Below are 18,997 nucleotides of genomic sequence, written 5' to 3' on the forward strand. Positions count from 1 at the left end.
TGAGATGATAGGATAGCCTTCGTAATGGCCAGTAAAGAGTTAAAGGCCTTTCTGTGCTTCTCTTTCTGCCAGTAGCTGGAGCCCCAGGGACAAGATGGTCCTTTTGACCTTGCTGTATAATTGTAGCAGAAAAAAAAAAAGGAATTTTAAAAAAGGGAGGCTGATAGAGACAGTGTGTTTAGGTGGCTTTGTGCACATGGGGGAGGGACAGTCTTGGCACTAACAGCTGGATAACTGTTGTCTCTACCCCAAATCTTCACAGGCCTCTCAGAGCCTCCTGGGAGAGAACAGGGGCAGTCACTGGTTTTTAACCAAGGAAAGTTTTTCTTAATGTAAAGAAGCTTAAGAAAAAAATAATAAACATAGAGTAATAATAGTAGAAACAAGGTGCCAATGGTGAGCATTAAGGAGTTTGGGAAAAATAAAAAGAAAGAAAACAAAGCTTAAGCCTTAGTAACAGGCCACTGAGCAGGCCAGTGTGAGGTGTCAGCTTGCAGCCAGCCTGGGAGGAGGACCATCACGGAGCTCGGGAAGGGGGTGCGGAGGAAGAGGAAGACTCCAAAGGCACAGACAGGATCCATCCTTCACTTGAGGCTTGAGGTGATGTCAGGTGCAGAGAGGCTATCGATAGCCTAAGAGCCTCATCTGAAGAATACAGGCACCATATTTCATCAATGCTGAAGTGCCCATTTTCATACAATTTAACAACTCTGAAGTCACGATGCATTTTACAATTGATGGTGCCAGAGTCACTGTTGGTCAGGTGGCAGATATGATGATGTGGTCATTGCTGTACATGTAGGAAGGACAGACAATTAAGTTTGTGAACTTTCTACCATGTAAGTGCATGGTGGAACGTTGGAGAACTTAATTGTCCAGGCTTGTCATATATCATAGTTATGTGTTGTTGAGTAATTACGTATTTATATCAAATCAATTTAACATAACAGAAAATGAAAGCTCTCATAAGAAAACATGGTATCCTAGTTTAAATGGTGTTTTTTCCCCTTCCATGCAGATTAAGTAATGGTGTGTCTCATGATCAGGAGCACCTCAGATTCAAAAAAATACAGGCTAATTTGCTGTCTATAAATTTGTGTCCCATTTCCACAGCTTTGGGTCTTTTTATCGAATGCCTCTGTTGAACCAGGAATGTGTGTTGGGTTGACCAGAGTGATCACCTGAGGATCCTATTCTGTGTTCAGCATTGGCCAAACCACTTCCTGAGTTTGGTTGTTCATTCATAATAACGCATGTCCAAACAGGGTCTATTTTGGCTTGTACTGCTGGATGCTAAAGGTTATAATTCCATATAGATAGGCTAGTTCCTGGGTTTTTTTCTTAGCATCAAAGGGGCGGCTGGTTAGCTCAGTTGGTTAGAGTGCAGTGCTTATAGCACCAAGGTTGCCTGTTTGCTCCCCACATGGGCCACTGAGATGTTCCCTCCACAACTAGATTGAAACAGCTACTTGACTTGGAGCTGATGGGTCCTGGAAAAACACACTGTTCCCCAATTAAAAAAAAAATAGTTGGGCCACCCTCTCATCTGTCCTCCTGGTGGCAGTGAACGGCCAGTCACTACATCACACCAGTGTCTTCCAGTGTGGGCAGCTGTAAGAAATCCGTTTGGTATCTGCTCCAAAATGGCTCTGCAAACAGAGTGAATGGGATGCATGAAGGTGTACTGACCAGAAAGTGGAAAACAGGAGATGGGGGCTTGATCATTTGTCTGGCATAGATGGGGTTTTTATGGGAGAATGGTTACAAATAAAGATGGTGAGTAACACTGGTGTTGTGTATGGGGATAAGTCAAAATGAATGCACATAATGCACAGACATCCACGTGTAATCAGCATAGGGGGAATCTTTTGTTAAGTGGAGTGAGCCCGCTGATGAGGGAACAGGAAGTGCCAGGCGGTGATGCAAACTTCTTGACAACCTTTGTCAAAAATGAGGGTTTTTAATCCAGGTGCAAAGTTGTAGGGGCATAATCCATTTCACAGCTGGTGACCTGTTTTATTTTTCAGACGGGCTTGGAGAGAGGGAGGTGGGAAAGCTATCCCCTGATGGCACAGCAGAGGCAGAGGTGGGAAGAAGGGGATCCAGCTCATCTGTTTCCCTTTCATTCGTCCCCTGCAAAAATAAGGACTAAGGATTTAATTGCACTGTTTGCTACTTTCCCCGGAAAAGCTGAATTAGTAATTGTATTAACTTGTTACTATGCTTTGCTCTTATGGGGTAATATAATTTTAACTACTGCTTCCTAATTATAGGGTTTTCATTATTCTGAACATCTCATTCAGCATGTGTTCCATTTTCACTTTTATGAAGTGCTTTGTGGAAAAGCGGGGGCTGCATCTTTGAAAGACCCAAGCTGAGTTGAAGCTGTGTCTTGCCCAAAGCCATTACCTAGTGTGAAAAGCAGGGTACTACTGTGATTTTTATCCTCCTCTGATGAATAATGCTGTTGGCAAAGACCATATGCTTTGTCACAGGCTGGAGTTGGATGGCACTGCACAATACCAGGATAATCACATCAAGCCAGTGATGCTTTTTATTGGGTGGTGGTAATGGCAGAAGTAATGACAGTCATTAAAATCATGTTGCAAATGGCCTTGGGCTTTCGGACTACAGTCAACTCAGGATATGTCAAGGATAGGTCACCCCCCAGAAAGCTTTCTGGGAGGGATTGCCCATCATTCCTTGTTCTTTCCAAGGATAGCTTTGTGTTTTAGAATTACAGAGCTGGCAGAAGGGAGAGGCAGGACTTGGGTCTTCGCCATCTCTTGCATCTACATTGGTGCTTTTGATGTTTCCAGAATATCTTTCCAGAAGATCTTCCTTAGATGAGACTCAAACTGGACTCACACGAAACTCAGTTTACTCATAAAAAGGTAGTAGGAACTATCACTGGGATGTTTCACTCTAATTCAACAAATAAAAATTTTACAATAGCTAGATCCATACACAGTGCTAAAAGTTATGAGGGATTTGGAGAATACAATGGTTACTGTTCTATGAGATCTACTCTGCAGAGGGAGAAATCTATTCACAAGGAACTCTATGATGCAAGGCATGTGATATCATATATGCATTATAAGAGAATTGAACTGGTGAGGGTGGTCAGACCACCATGATTTGAGATGTACCTGGCATACTGGGGGAAAAGTACATGATTTAAACTTTTCCACAAATTCCACAAAGGTGGCTTTGAACAAATCATTTAATCTCTCATTTGTCACTTTCATCATCTTTAACAAGAGAATAATTAGCTTAAAGATTACTGATAAGGCAAAGGACCAGTCAGTACATCTCATTGAAAATTTGAGAGTTTGACAAAGCCCTGAATTCTAGGTATGACCGGACAGATAGGAATAGGAGGAAAACGAAGCAGGTGGAGGGGACTGCGCAAATAAGGCCCCAGAGGTGGGAGAGTGCTTTTCTGGGTGTAGGGGCTATATGTACATGTCCTTTCTTTATGAGAATAATCTTTCTTTATCCTCTTCCTCTATAACAGTGTCTTCAAAATATTAAGAAACCCCAAGACAGAGGAAAATTATTTCTTAGGTTATATCTGTAGAGATATTTGCACAAAGAAGAGGAAATGGCAAGTAGATAATTCTTAGATTTCTTGATTCATAGAATCGTGCTTGGATAATCACTGAGGGGCAGGTTGAAAATTTATAGCTGTTACCTGAACTAAGGGAAGATATAGTTTATAGTAGATAGTCAGAGTGCCAGAAAAAAAAATACATCTTTAGAATCTGGTTCTAACCCACAGGAGCACAAATACTTGTAAAAAATTATAGAAAAATAGTAAGATTTAGCATAGCAATTAGACTAACTAGAATTTTATTAATGATATCAACTTATCTTTATTTAGCTCTTGATAGTTTATAAGGTGCTTTCTTCACTATCTAATTTCATACTCACAACAGCCTGTAAAAGGAGCATTTCTGATATTGTTCTATCCATTTTCCAAATGTAGAAACTGAAGTTCCAAGAGGTTCTGTGACTTGCTGTAAATTTTACACCCAACAAGTGCTAAAATTAGAACTTAAAGTTTGACTCTTGCTCCAGGGTTCTTTCTAGCACACTATCTTGTCTTAAGGTAATGCAGTCAGCGCACTCCATTTATTTATTTATTTTGGAGGAAATGGGTCTAGAGGGTTGAAGTGACACGTTGAAAATCACGTAGTTGATAGCTCCGTTGGACCTCGAATCTGAATTTCTTTTTTTTTTTTTAATTGGGGAATTGGGGGGATGGGAACAGTGCTGGGGAATTGGGGGAAGGGGAACAGACAAGTTGCTGTCGTTTTGTTCTTCAATCTAGTTGTGGAGGATGTTGCTTCACTGGCCCAAGTTGGCACCATCATTGCGCTCTTCTCTGGCGAGGCAGATCAGTCGCCGGCTTCTGGACGGCCGCTCACGCTGGCTGCTGGCCGCTCACACTGGCTGCTGGCTACACACGGTAGCCCATGGCAACCCACTGCCACAGGGAGTGCAGCCTACGCCATCGCTGGCGACTCATGGCAGCCCAGCTCCAGGTTGAGCTGTCGTTCAGCATCTTAGCTGTAGAGGGCAGTGTCACTGGCCCTCATATGTGGGATCCGAACCAGGGCCCTCTGGCATCCCAAGCGAGTTCTTAACCATCGCGCCACTCGGCCGGCCCATCGAATCAGAATTTCTTAACTTCTTGCCCGAAGCTCTTTTCATAACACGAGAGTATAAAGGACAGAAGTTTGAACTAAGAAGAACACTGCAGAATTCTTCCAGATGTTATCAATCCCATAGGACAATGTCACTGTAAATGTCACATGGTAAAATTCCTATAGGTAGTCTCAAGGAAAATAAATAAATGAGACTAAAATATATGATACACTTACTATGCATTAGGCTCTTTAATTACTTTACCTGAATTAGCTCATTTAATCTTTCCAAACTCCCCGTGAGGTAGCTGTGATTGTTATTTTTATTTTATCTTTAAGGAAACTGAAGTACAGAGAGATTAATTAAGTAAGCTGGCCAGGGATATGCAGCCAGAAAAGGGTAGGCTGAGATGCGTATCTAAGTAGTAAGGCCCTTAGGCACTCAGTTATTCAACTAGAATACACATACAGTAATACCTTGGTTTCCAAGCATAATTCGTTCCAGAAACAAACTACTCGGATTGCAAGATATCGCTCGTTTACCACTTTAAAATGTATTAGAAATGTTTGCTCATCTTGCAAACCAAGTTACTCGCAATCCAAGGTTTTACTGTATTTGAAATTCAAAACAGTGCTGAAATGAAGTCACATTTGCTTAGGAAACCCTTTTAACAAATTGTGCAAATTAATAATGCAAAAAGAAGTATAAGGTAAATGTTCAGATCAATTAAGCATATAAGTGACTGTCAATTATACATCATATTTTCTAGTCGCTAGTTAAGTATATCTACTACTTGGTTCCTAAGATCATAGCAGGTTTAGAAGTTATATGCTGTTGCATTTTTGAAAAGAGTCTATGCATTGCATTTTTATCATTCAGATCAGCATTTCTATTATTAGCCTGACCTACTGAAGTTTCTTATCCATTATATCTTTGCCTTCATAGTAATTTGCCTTCATCACATAGTAATGATACCTTGAGATTATGAAGAATTTTCTTTTAAAGAACTTGGATTATTTTATTTACTTGTATGACATATCAGAACAGTTAAGAGTACATGGACTTTTTCTCTCTCTGCCATAGATGGGGAAATTGAGTGAGGAAGTTTCAGACACCCTGGAGTAAAATAGTCAGGGGACAGAACCAAGGCGGTTGCTCATGTGTTTAGAATGCTGCGTCCAGGGTTCGGTGGGGATTGCACATGGAGTACAGCCTTTAGAGTTGGACAGGCATCAATCACAGTATGTTCTGCTCATTAGCATGAGTCTCAGCTGCTGTGTATAGATTCTGCAGCCAGTGCAGTTACTCAAGGAATTCTTCTGGGCTTTGTATGTTCCTTGGCTGAAGAGGTGTAACTTCCCCTGGCTAGAAAATGTTACTAACTCAACTGAGATTATGTGTGTTGAATGAACGGAGACCCCTGAGTCTCCAGAAAGCATTTTATTTCCATGTGATACTCCATCTAGGAAACCCTTCTGCAAGAGTTAGCTGCTTCCTTCTTGGTCTTGTGGAGAGCAGATTACTAAGGAGTCCTTGTGGGAATGCAAATACAGAGCCAGCTAGAACCACAACAAGGCAAAGAAGCTGTCAGTTTTGGTGGTTGTTCCTTTATTTCCGTAATTGCAAATTCTACCCACAACTTTAGTAATTTAGTAGTTCCTGAATTACAGGGAAGCTAAAAGCCATTTATTTTGTTATTACTTATAAAAAAACAATAAAAAAAATTAAGAGGGGTGTTAAAATTTTCTAGCTACACTTGTCTTTGTAAATAAATAAAAATAAATACTAATAGGTTATCTCTTATGTAGCTCTTGTGATATGGCAGACACTGTAGAACCAAGATCTCATTTACTCTGTACCACAACCATAAGAAGTGTATATTATTAACTTGACAACTGTGATGACGGCTAGCAACATGACATAGCTATTTGGACTTAGAACCGAGACACTTGTGTCAATATGACTTAGTTATTTGTTCCATGAAAACTTTGCCTGGGAAGATAAGACTGTAAACCAATAAATAACTTCTCTGTTTGCTTCAGGAAATTTCTGCAGATCAATTTATCTGAGATAACAGTCTGCTTACCCTAGGCAAACTTCTTGTTTTCATCAAACCACAGTTACCCATCAAGATTTGTTTTAAGACCCTCACCTCGCTGTATCCACCAACCCTAAACTATTGCATCAGGATCTGAGCCCAATTCCAGGTAGTCCTTCCTTGAAGTCACTTGAACCCAAATCCTATAACTATCTTCCTTTGTCCTCCCTTTTCTGAGATGCTACTAAGACTTTGTCAAGGTGATGTCTCCTGTATTCGATTGCCTGGTCATGTTTTGGGGTGTTCAATAATCCTTACTTTACAAATGAGCAAAGAGAGTTTCAGTAACTTCTCCTAATTCACTCACTTAATTAAGGGGTTCCTATCCAGGACTGTGTGACCCCATCCTATGTTCCTGATTGCTCTGCTACTCTGCCTTTCAGTTGTAATTAAAGTCTATTTTTTTAAAAAAATTGCCATTCTGTTTTGTTTAGTTTTTATTTGACTTTCTAATATTAAAAAACCATAACATTATATGTCAATTATATCTCAATTTAAAAAATTAGTCATTTTCAAAAGATGATAGAAAACTAAGTCGTTATCTTGGTAACTGCTAAATGAAAGGAAATATTAAGAAAAAAAAAGAAAAATCTAATGATGGCCTATTTTACAGTCCTGTGAAAGGCAGTTGCCATATGGCTGCATGCATTTAATTACCCATGAAAATTTAACACTGTATTTCAAAATATACTCCAGCAATGGTGACTTATGAATATTTTCTAAATGAAGGATACAAGTCAAGCAAAAGCTAGAAGAACCAAACTTATAATTGGTGTGACTTTTAAACTATTAGAAAATGATTCAGCTGGTATATTAGTTTCCTAGGGCTGCCAGAACAAATTACCACAAAGTTGGTGGCTTAAAACAACAGAAATTGATTCTCTCACAGTTCCAAAGGCTACAAGTCCAAAATCGAGGTGTTGGTAGGGCCATGCTCCCTCTGGAGGCCCTGAAGGAGAATCAGGCTCATGGTCCATGCTGCCCTTCTAGCTTCCGATGGCTCCTGGCCACCTGGGCATTTCTAGTCTTGGGGCTTCATAATTCCAATTTATGCCTCTGTCTTCACATGACTTTCTCTCTGTGTCTTCTCCTTTTCTGTCTCATATAAGGACACTTGTCATTGGCTTTCGGGTCCATCCTAATTCAGGATGATCTCCTCTTGAGTCCCTTATCTTAGTTCATCTGCAAAGACCCATATCCCAAAAAAGGTCACATCTGCGGTTCCAAGTGGATATATCTTTTGGGGGCCACAATTTAACCCACTACAGCTGGTAACATTTTTTATGGACCCTGTATTTTTATCAACATTAGTATATCTAAAATAAAATGCCCAACAAAAAATAATATAAAGAGTAATGTAACAAAATCTCCTTTGAAAAATATTTAGCCTTTGAAAAAAATTGATATTAAAGCATCATCTATGAGGCATTCCAGTGATATGATATTTGATTATGGAAATGCATATATGGAATTTTTAAGTACCTTATTCATGTCACTGATTGTGATTCAGGTACCATGGCTTTGTGAACAGATCATTTGTCAGAAATGTATCAAGCTTTTATCTAGAGACTTTGGTCTTCCAGGCACTAGGGGAGTGTCTGAAAGATAACAGTACTGTCAAGGTTCTTACCTTCACCAATCTGCAAAAAAAGGGAAAAGTGAGAAGGAAGATGATGAAATAGCAACTTAATGACAGGACCAACTTAAAACCATTGGTGGAAGGATATCTTAAGTCTCAAGATACATGATTACTATAGATGTTAGCAAAATTATTTATAAATATGCTACTGCGTTTTCTTCCCTTTTTGTCCCCACATTGATAGCATAGCAGGGTAATTTCTGAACCATAGAGTTAACTAGGATTTTTCAAACTTTTTTGACCCTGTAGTAATACTATTTACATTATGATCCAGTATATGTATCACTGAAATAAAAGTTTTGCAAAATGATATTTATTCTTAGAACCATAAAGCTTTCTGTTATTTTCTATTCCACTGTATTTCATTAGTGATCTAAATTCAAAACTCACTAATGGATAAGCACAGTTTATTAAATAGCATTACCCACTCCTCACCATATCCACCCAAGACACATATATTAACAAGATTTCCTAATGAGTTAGCATTCTTGCATTTTGTTCAGTAAATATTTAGACATAGACTCATTCATATGACTTTGGTAGGAACAGTATTTCTGGGGACTTTAAAGACACAGTTCAATAGTTGGGAAAACCACATTAGACGATTTTACATTAGCTTGTGTATTGTAAGAACACATTTTTACTCCTGAATATATTAAAGCCTTTAAAACATTAATAAATAACATGTTACATCTGTTCCCTTTCCTCCATAGGCTAGTAACTTCGGCTTGCTCACGGCCTTGGGTTGCCATGGCCGGACTCTTGCTACCTCTGCGTGATCTTAGTGTTCTTAAGCTCTCCTCTGGTTCTTTCACTCAGTTTCTGTGACTCTATTCCAAACTGTCAGCAGCAAGCCTCTGGTTAGTTCAGCTTGGTCAGGTGCTCACGTCTGGTCTGGTCAACAGTGACCTGACTGAGTGGGCTCATGTAGGCTCCATGGCTGCCTCTCCACAGGTCTCCGAGAGGGTAGGTAGCAGTCAAGGTCCCAGCAGAAGTAGATGACACACTGAAATTGGGAAAATTGGAGAAGGTTTTAATGAAAAGGTGATTTATAAAGGTCTTGGAAGGGCATGAGAAAACCGTAAGAAACGAGAGAGTAGTGCAGTATCTTTGGGTTAGTAATCATAGGGCGCCATGACTACTCCTAGACCCAAAGGGGGAGCGGGAGGCGGCATTTACCAGAACTTGGGGAAAGAGGGCTGGGTAGAGAGGGCTATTCCACAGGAGCTGTGAACTTTGGCCAAGGGACACAGCCTGTCCACTGTGACCTTGCAAGGAGGGAGCCAGGGGAACAAGTACCTCAACCTCTCTGTCTCCAATTTCACAACAGTTCTCCCCACCCCATTAGCACAACATGCCTGGAAGCCAGAGGGTGATTGGGGCACAGAGCTGAGGGTCAGGGTCCAAGAGCAGAGATGGGAGGAGCAGGTACCTCAAGAGCAAGTGCAAAGTGTTTGGAAGCATTGGAGGTGTGGGCAAGGAGGGAATGATTGACATTTCAAGTCCAGGGGGAGATCAGGAAAGCTTTCTAAGGTACAAGCATCTTTTACAGACTGCTGCTAAAGATTTAGAGCTCCCCTTACATGCCAGACACTGTTCTAAGTGCGATTAAACTCATAGAATACTAAAATAGCACTCTGAGGAGGATGTTATTTGTGACGGAGGCACTTTTTATTGAAGTCTAATTCGTGTACAGAAAGTGCACACATAAGCGACAGCTCAATGATTTTCACGAAGACAATTCACTCAAGTCACCAATCCCCAGATCAAGAAACAGAATACTGCCAACCACCCCCCCACACACCACTCCCTCCCCGCCAGAAGGCCTTTCCCAGTCCCCATCACCCTCAGCGATAACCGCTGTCCAGGTTTCCAGCACCACGGAAGATTTTTCCTTGTTTTTGAACCCTATGTATTGACATCATAAAACACTAATTCTTTTGTATTACTTCTTGGCTCAACATTATGTTGTAGCAACAGCCTTATTTTTTAAGTGTGGTTAAATATACATAACTTAAAATTTACCATTTTAACAATTTTTTCAGCTTTATTGAGGTATAATGGACAAATAAAAGTTGCATATATTTAGGGTGTATAGCTTGATGTTGTAATATATGTATACATTGTGAAATAATCACCACAATCAAGCTAATTAACATATCCATCACCTCTTATAGTTACCACTTTTTTTTCCATTTTAACTATTCTTAGTGGCATTAAATGCATTCACAGTGTTGTGTTACCATCACCACTACTATCCATATCCATAACTTTTTCATCATCCCAAAGAAAAACTCTACGCATTCAACAGTAACTCCCAATTCTGTCCTCCCTCCAGCCCCTAGTAATCTCATTTTATGTTCTGTCTCTGAATTTGCCTATTCTAGATACCTCATATTAGTGGACTCATACAATATTGGTCCTTTGGTGTCTTGGTGTTTTCCACTTAGTGTAATGTTTTCCAGGTTCAAATTATCACTCATGTTAAAGGTGAGGAAACTGAGGTACAGAATTATTAAAGGAAGCAAGTGGTGAACCCAGCATATGAACCCCAGGCAGGGTGGCTCCAGACCCTGAACACTTGTGAGCTTCATTAGGCTGTTTATCAATGGGTCTTGTCTTCACAATGTCAGTAATAGTACTTTAAATCATGGGCCAGCTGGGTGACTCTCACTACTTCTCAGAGTGTACCCAGCCAGAGTCAGATGACTTGAAATCCATATTTTTTTTCCCTGTGTTGCAAAAGGAAGAGTTTTTTTTTTCTTCTGTCTGATGAAACCGGCAGATTTTTCCTTCTAATTGCAGACTTTTTTGGACTGTTTCTGCAGATACTGCCATTTGTCAATTTCTAGGATTGCTCGGCTCCCATCCCTGAGCCTGGCATCCCACTCCAGAGCCGCCATTTGGTTTTCTCAGCTCCCCATTCTCATCGTCCCACCACTCCTAATTCCATGCAATGTGCTCAAATTATCAGTTCGGTGCAGAGCCTTCTGTTGGCATGGTAACCAGAACAATCCCTCTGTATGCCAGAGATGCCAGCCTGGCTGCTGTTAGGAACAGGGAGCCTGCTTGGCAGACACTGATCTGTCTTATCCAAAGTGAATTCAGGGTTCAACAGAACCCTAGTGCGCACTCCTTCCTGTCTTTGAGCAGAGTCAAACCACAGAGAGCTCGTGCATACTTTCAGGCAGTCCACACATGTCTGACTTTTACTGGCCCAAACCCATCAATGCCTACATCTCAGAATGCTGGGTGCCAGGACAAGGCAGGTAAGCCACAGCTATATTGGATGGCATGACTCAGGGGCATGGAACTTTCCAGCAAAGAGGCACTGTCCTTTGAATGCAGAATATGCAAAAACAACGTCATAAGTGAATTTTTTAATTTGAGACTTTTCAAACTAATTTCAAATATATACCTATAACTCAGTTTTCAAAAATATAATATTCTACAAACAGATTTTCTTCCTGCCATACAATGAATTACCTTATCTTTCTGGTCCCATTTGTTATCAAAGACAAGATATGCCATAGAGCTGTCTGCTCTCCTCTATTGGATCTTTATTTATTACAGAGTGTTGTGGCTCAGTCCTCCTCTCCATTTGCGCTCTCCTCCTGTGTGATCTCATCCAGGTGTGGGGCTTCAAATGCTGTTTGCTCATGTCAGAAGTCACTTGACTGCAAGTAGCAGAAACTCAACTCAACTACCAGAAGCAAAAATGGGAATTCATTGATTCTCATAATCATGAAGTTAGTTTCAGGAATGACTGTGTCTTTGGCCTCAGTACTGCATCAGCACATTGCCTCTCTCCCTTGGTCACTTGAATCTGTTTTCTGCAGTGCTAACCTGTTTCTCATTCTCATCAGGCTATGGCCCCACAGTGTGAGGGAGAAAAAAAAAAGACCCTGGTAGCTCTAAAATTGTACTAGTTTAGCAATCCTGCCAGGAAGGAACTCTTTGTTCCTCATTGTTCCATCAAAAGTGGCTAATTCCTACTGAGTGGCCCTAAGTCACTTGAGTGCCTCTTAAGAAGCACTGTGACCAGGTGGATGACATATGAGATCAGACAATTAAGTTCGCAAACTCATCCTAGAAAAAGTGCTGCATACCTCATTGCTGAATATCACTACAGTCACCTTCGAAGTACTCCCCTTGGGAAGCTATGCACTGACGCCAGCACCTAGTCCACCCTTCACAGCAATTTTGGAACTCTTTTTCTGGAATGGCTATCAGAGCTGTCACCGTATTACCCTTGATGTCCTGAATGTCATCCAAATGTTTTCTTTTCAATATTTCCTTGATCTTCAGGTAAAAAAAGAAGTCATTGGGGGCCAGATCAGGTGAGTAATACAGTTATTTGTTTACTGGCTAAAAACTCCCTCACAGACAGTGCCGTGTGAGCTGGTGCATTGTTGTGATGCAAGTCCCATGAATTGTTAGCGAAAAGTTCAGGTCGTCTAACTTTTTCATGCAGACTTTTCAGCACTTCCAAATAGTAAACTTGGTTAACTGTTTGTCCAGTTGATACAAATTCATAATGAATAATCCCTCTGATATCAAAAAAGATTAGCAACATCATTGCAACAAGTTTGCAAACTTAATTATCATACCTTGTATGCTGACTATCCAGGCCTGAGATCCTTACTTGGGCAGAGGAGGGGTTGGCACTTCGATTAATAACTGCATCAAGATTACTAGCCAAAAAGGAGAAATATTTCCCCACAAGAGGTTCAGAATGTTTTTGGCAGAAGACATGGGACATTATGCTAGACACCACAATACCATCTCCATGTTGGTAACTCCCAAATTTATTTCTCCCCATCCCAAACCTCAACCTTGGACTCCAGGTGCATATATCCAACACTGTTTTTGACATAGCTCATAGGCAGCTGAACCTTGAACTGTCCAAAATGTATCTCCTGGTTTTGAGAAGCCTGTCCGCCCTATCTCCAACCTGTACTCTTTTTGGTTATAGGCACTGGCTAACTTAGGTAGAGGGGATGTACTGGACGGACTCACAGAATTGATGAGAGGTGTGAGTCCTGAGCTTGGGGAGTAGGAAGCACGGTTACTGCCTTATAAAGGAAAATTTTGTTAGAAGGCTGCCCTTGGAGGGACTGAATTTTGTCCTACTGCTCAAGAGTCACATTCCAGGGAGGGAATATCTAAAAGGACTACATCAGTGGCCCTAATTGAACTACCTCTTGGCTTCACTGTAACCCATAGGAAAGAGGTATTCTACAACAAGAAACAGGGGTGCTGTTAGGGAAATGGATGCTAGACATTCAAATACCCAACGTATATCCCCTCCACACCCTGTTCTTCCCCAACTCAGTAAATATATCTTCTCCATCCAACAAGTTGCTCAAGTCAGATGCCTGGAAGTGAACCTGAATTCCTCCCCTCCCCTCACCCCTACATCCAAATAATCAGCAAGCCCCTATAGCTCTACTTTGAAAAGGTATCCCAAAGATGTCTGCTTTGGTGTCTCCTCACCACCACCTCCCTCATCCACATCATCGTTATCTCTCACCTGGACTCCTGTTATGACCTCCAACTGGTGTCTCTGCCTTCCCTTGTGCTCCATGCAGCTACCATGATGATCACCTTGAAATATAAAACAGATCCTGCACCCCCCCCCCTGCTCAAAGCCCTCAATGATATCTCATTGCTCTTGGAATAACATCCTAACCCCTGATCACATGATGGTCATATAACAGAATGCTTAGGAGCTCAGACCCTGGATCCAGGTTGCCTGGGTTTAAATCTAAGCTCTATCCGTGACCATCTGGGTCTCCTTGGGAAAGTTACATAACCATTCCGGGCAACAGTTTACTCATCTGCAAAGTGGGGATAATAACAGTATTTAGTTGTAGGATTTGTTGTGATGATTAAATGACATATATATATATATATATATATATATATATTGCTTGAATAATATCTGACATATAGTAAGTGCTCAATAAACACTAGCTGTCATTATTATAAGACCCATCTGAACTGGTGCCTGGTCTCCTGTCTAACTACATTTCCCTCTGTTCTCCAAACTTCGCCTCTGTGGTCCTACCAGACTGACATCCTGATTTTCTTGGAACAGTCCAATTATTTTTACCTCAAGCCCTTTGCGTTTGCCCTTGCATGTGCCCACATGTTTTTTCACCAGCTTTCACATGGCTGGTACCGTCTCAACTTTAGGTTTTAGCTTAAATGTCACTTTTTTCCAGACAAACCTCACGCTATCCAAAGTCACCTTCCCTCTCCCCACCTTGTTACTCTATGCCTCAACCTGTTGCTATCCTTTAGTTCACTTATACCATTGAAATGGCCCAGTTTATTTCTTTGTCTGTTTGCTGCCTGTCTCCTTCTCTAGAATTTGAGTTCCATAAGAGCAGGAACCTGGGCAGTCTTATTCACAGCCCTTAAAAACGTGATTGGCACCTAATATGCCCTCAACAAATAACTTGCTGAATGAATGAATGGTGGCAGACTGAAGAAATGAAATAATTTCTCAGTCAATAGAATTGACGTTTATCGATGGAGCACACACGTTTCTACTCCAAGTGTTCCCAGTGGGGTATGTAGAGGTGTCACTATTAACAGAGCAACTGGGGTAGTAACTCCCCAAACCAAGTCCCTTCCTGGATATAGTTCTGATTGTTTTCGTTTTCAGTAGACTTCTATTTTTGCTGTTCTGTGTCTAAGGCAGCTGTGGGGCTGGGGAAGTGTGATGGACTTGAAGTCAAGAATCTGGGCTTCCCATGCAGGACCTGCCGCTTAGCAGTTGTGTAATTGTGAGGAAGTCACCACTTTTCTGAGTCTCAGTTTCCTTGACTGTCATATGGAGATAAAAATAATACATTCTGAGGATGTGGAGAAATTGGAACTCTTGTGCATTGCTGGTGGGAATGTAAAACGGTTCAGCTGCTGTGGAAGACAGTATGGTGGTTCCTCAAAAAAATTAAAAATAGAACTACCATATGATCCAGCAATTCCATTTCTTGGTATATATTCAAAAAAACTGAAAGCAGGGACTCAAACAGACACTTGTACACCAATATTTATAGCAGTATTATTCACAATGGCCTAAAGGTGGAAACAACCTGAATGTCCATCAACAGATAAATGGATAAACAAAATGCAGTCTATACATGCAGTGGAATATTATTCAGCCTTAAAAAGGGATGGAAATTCTAACATATGCTACCATGTGGATGAACCTGGAAAATGTGCTGAGTGAATTAAGCCAGACACAAAAGGACAAATGCTTTGTGATTCCCCTATACGAGGGACCTAGAAGAGGCAAATTCATAGAGACAGGAAGTAGAATGGTGGTTGGCAGGGATGGGGGAAGGTAAAAATGGGGAGTTGGTGTTTAATGGACAGAGTTTCAGTTTGGGATAACAGAAAAGCTCTGGAGATGGATGATGATGATGTTTGTAAAACAATGAAGATTATCAATGCTGCTGATTTATATACTCAAAAGGGATGAAAATAGTAAATTTTATAAAAAATAATAATACTTTTCTCACGGGGTAGTTTCAAGCTTTAAATGAGATGGTGTATGTCATCTCTTACCATAGTTGGTATCAGTTAAATTGGTGGAAATGAGTGGCAAGGGAGAATATTTTAGCCTTGAAACATTTCTCAGCAGAGACATTATATGCAGAAGACACAGTACAAACATCCCAGTTTAAAGCACTAATGAATGGGGTGGGGGGAGGGGAGTTGTTACTTTGTGAGGGATGAAAAGGATAACTATTGCATTATTCTGTACACCTGAAACTAATAGTAATAAAAAATAATAAATACAAAAAGTAAAAGCGCTAATGGATGAACTGTGCACTTGGCAGCCGTCACCAATATACCATTCAGCCTTAGCCTGACCCAGGTTGAACAGGGGGGATGTCTTTCTCCTGAGAGCACACCAGATCATTCTCACTGTTTTACTCTAAAGCAGGCCAATAGGCCTGGGAGGTAAACTCAATTTAAGAATAGTGACAAAACACTGGTGTCCCTTTCACTCAACAACAGGGGCCTCCACCATTGTCTTGTATGGATGTTGGTGGGTGCAGGGTCAAGAGTGAGCTTCTCCCATACAGACATAAAAATAAAAAAAAAAAGAAAGAAAACAGAAATGCATTGATTCCTGTAGTTGGGAAAGATTCTAGAGCAGCTCAAGGAAAAGCTTAAGTAATCACTGTTCCAAAACCTGGAAGGAGGTTCTTCCCAGTTGGGATTTTCTCCTTCATCTGTCTCTCTCTACTCCTTGTGTGTTGGCATAATTCTCTCCTTTTGCAGATGGCATAGCCTTTCCTACATAGCAAGGAACATGTCTGCTGGCCACCCTAGCATAGCCGTGTCAGCAGAAAAATGTTCCACTCGTATGCTGTATTCACAGTATGCCTCAAGATGGGTTTTCCAAGAAGTAGACTCTGAAAGTTTAGCTTGCAGGATGTTTATTAGGGAGTATCATTAGATTTAAAATCTCTACAGAAGAGAAAGGAAGCAGGACTGGGCAAGAGAGAAGTTGAGGCCAAGTCAGGACTGATGACGACCTTGGAAGTTAAATTGGCTTGTTCGAGAAGTCTCATATTGGACTGCAGTGGCTGGCCATGTACTCTTATCAACTGATCACTGGATGTACTTCCCTGGGAAGGGTAAAAACTTGGGCAAGCAATTCTCTTAGTGCTGAAATAATCCCTGCAGAAGCTGACAGCTGAGAGCTTTTTGCCAACAGCTCCCCCTCAGCTGGGGCAATCAGTCCTTTATTGAAATGGACTGGATGATGGGTTGCAGTGTCTGTCATACAGTAGAAATGTATTTATTGCTCATTCGACAGTCTTGGCAGGTGTTCAGTTAGGGAAGGAGGCCCTCTTCCTTGCAGTGATTCAAGAACCCAGGGTCCTTTCATCTGTGGTGTCACTAAAACATAGGACCTCATCATCGTTTGCGTCCAAATGGAAGCAGATGAAAAAGCATGGAGAAACCCACATGGGCAAGTTTCATAGGCCAGGTCTGAAAGTGACACATAACCATTTCTGTTCATATTCCATTGACGTGGCAATGCTGTACTGTAAGGTAGGTTGTGTCCCAGGAAGAAGAGAAATGGATCTTGGTGACAGTTACCGGTCTCTTCCACAGATGCTCGTGCCCCTCCCCTGTCACTCTCTGGCTTCTGACACCTTATTTTCTCACAGCCTCCAACCACCTGGGAAGTGGATCTTTTTCCCACGGGCAGTGGCCTCCTCTTCATCACCTACCCCCAAATCTTGATGGACACGATTCTGTCATTATCAAAGCGTCCTTCACACTGAAGACTTTAAGTCTTCTGCAGAGTAGGTATCCCTTGGTAATGCTTCTCCCTCAAGCTCCGTAAGCCTCCTCGCCTCACAGTCTTCCCACTCTGGCAGCTTTCCAACACTCTCTTCTCCCTCCTCTCTCAACTAAGACACAGACCTCTACAGGCATATGCACACTCCTGGCCCCTGCTCCCGAAACTTGCCTTTCCCTTGACTATGCTTAAAGCATGAAACTGCCATGGGTTCCCCCTCGTTTTTATTTTTTATTTTTAGTGTGTTCTCTTTGAGCTTATTGTTCGAGTGCTTTCTACAGCTGGTTGTAAGTGTCCAATTGGCAAGAAATTTGAGCAGAATTCTTTTCACAGGGCTTAAAAGATAGTGTTAATATATTTAGGCATTGAGTAAGTTCTTCCCTTTTTCCCTTACCCCTTTTCTTCCTACCTTGTTTTTGTGGCACAGATAGCTAGCTGACATCCAAAGACTCATGCTGTCTTTCTGCTGCGTGAGTTTTTGCCCAGCCAGGTCCACTTTGTGACTAAGTGGTGCCATGCAACTAGTTGGGGCCAATGCAATGGGAGCAGAAGTCATTGTGACACTTTGGGCCAAGGTGGTAAGTATCTACTGTGCCTTCCCCACACCCTGTTTCCTTTGTAGTGACCTTAGAGAACACATGTTCAAGATGGCAGTGTCACACATAGGAGGAAGGCTGGATTCCTGAGTTACTACTTGGAGGAGAGCTGTCCAACAAGACACATTTGCTTCAGACTTTGCATGAGCATTTACATCAGTTGGGCTTGTTTGTTACTGGACTTGCATTTAATCTACTCTGACTAATACACTCTCCTTCCTTTGGTAAATACTTCTTAGCCCTTACTATTTGCCAAACAGTAAGCTGGATAGTAAGGATATAAAGATAAATAGAACATGATCCCTGCACTCAAGGGGCTCATGATCTAGGGGGAGAAATGGATGTATACTTACATATTTTGTTACAAGGTATTAAGTCCTGCTTTACAGATATGTACAGAATATCATGGAGAGTGGAGTAGGACATTTAAGCCAGGCTGCATGGGGATGGGCGTAGGAGTGGAAAGGATGACTAGAGGTCAGCTAGGTGGCAGGTATTCCAAAGAGATGGGCATGAACAAAGGTGGAAGCAGCGAAAGCAATTTCATGGCTAATATATATGTGGAGGGGGAAGGGGGGAAAGAGGATAACAAACTAGGAAATTCAATTCAGATGCACTATTAGTGAGATTCCATAGGAAAATTTAACACAGCAGGGACGATTATAACAAAGTCTCAAATG

Source organism: Hipposideros armiger, unplaced genomic scaffold (genome assembly GCF_001890085.2).
Source record: "Hipposideros armiger isolate ML-2016 unplaced genomic scaffold, ASM189008v1 scaffold_342, whole genome shotgun sequence".
In the NCBI taxonomy this organism is placed as follows: Eukaryota; Metazoa; Chordata; class Mammalia; order Chiroptera; family Hipposideridae; genus Hipposideros; species Hipposideros armiger.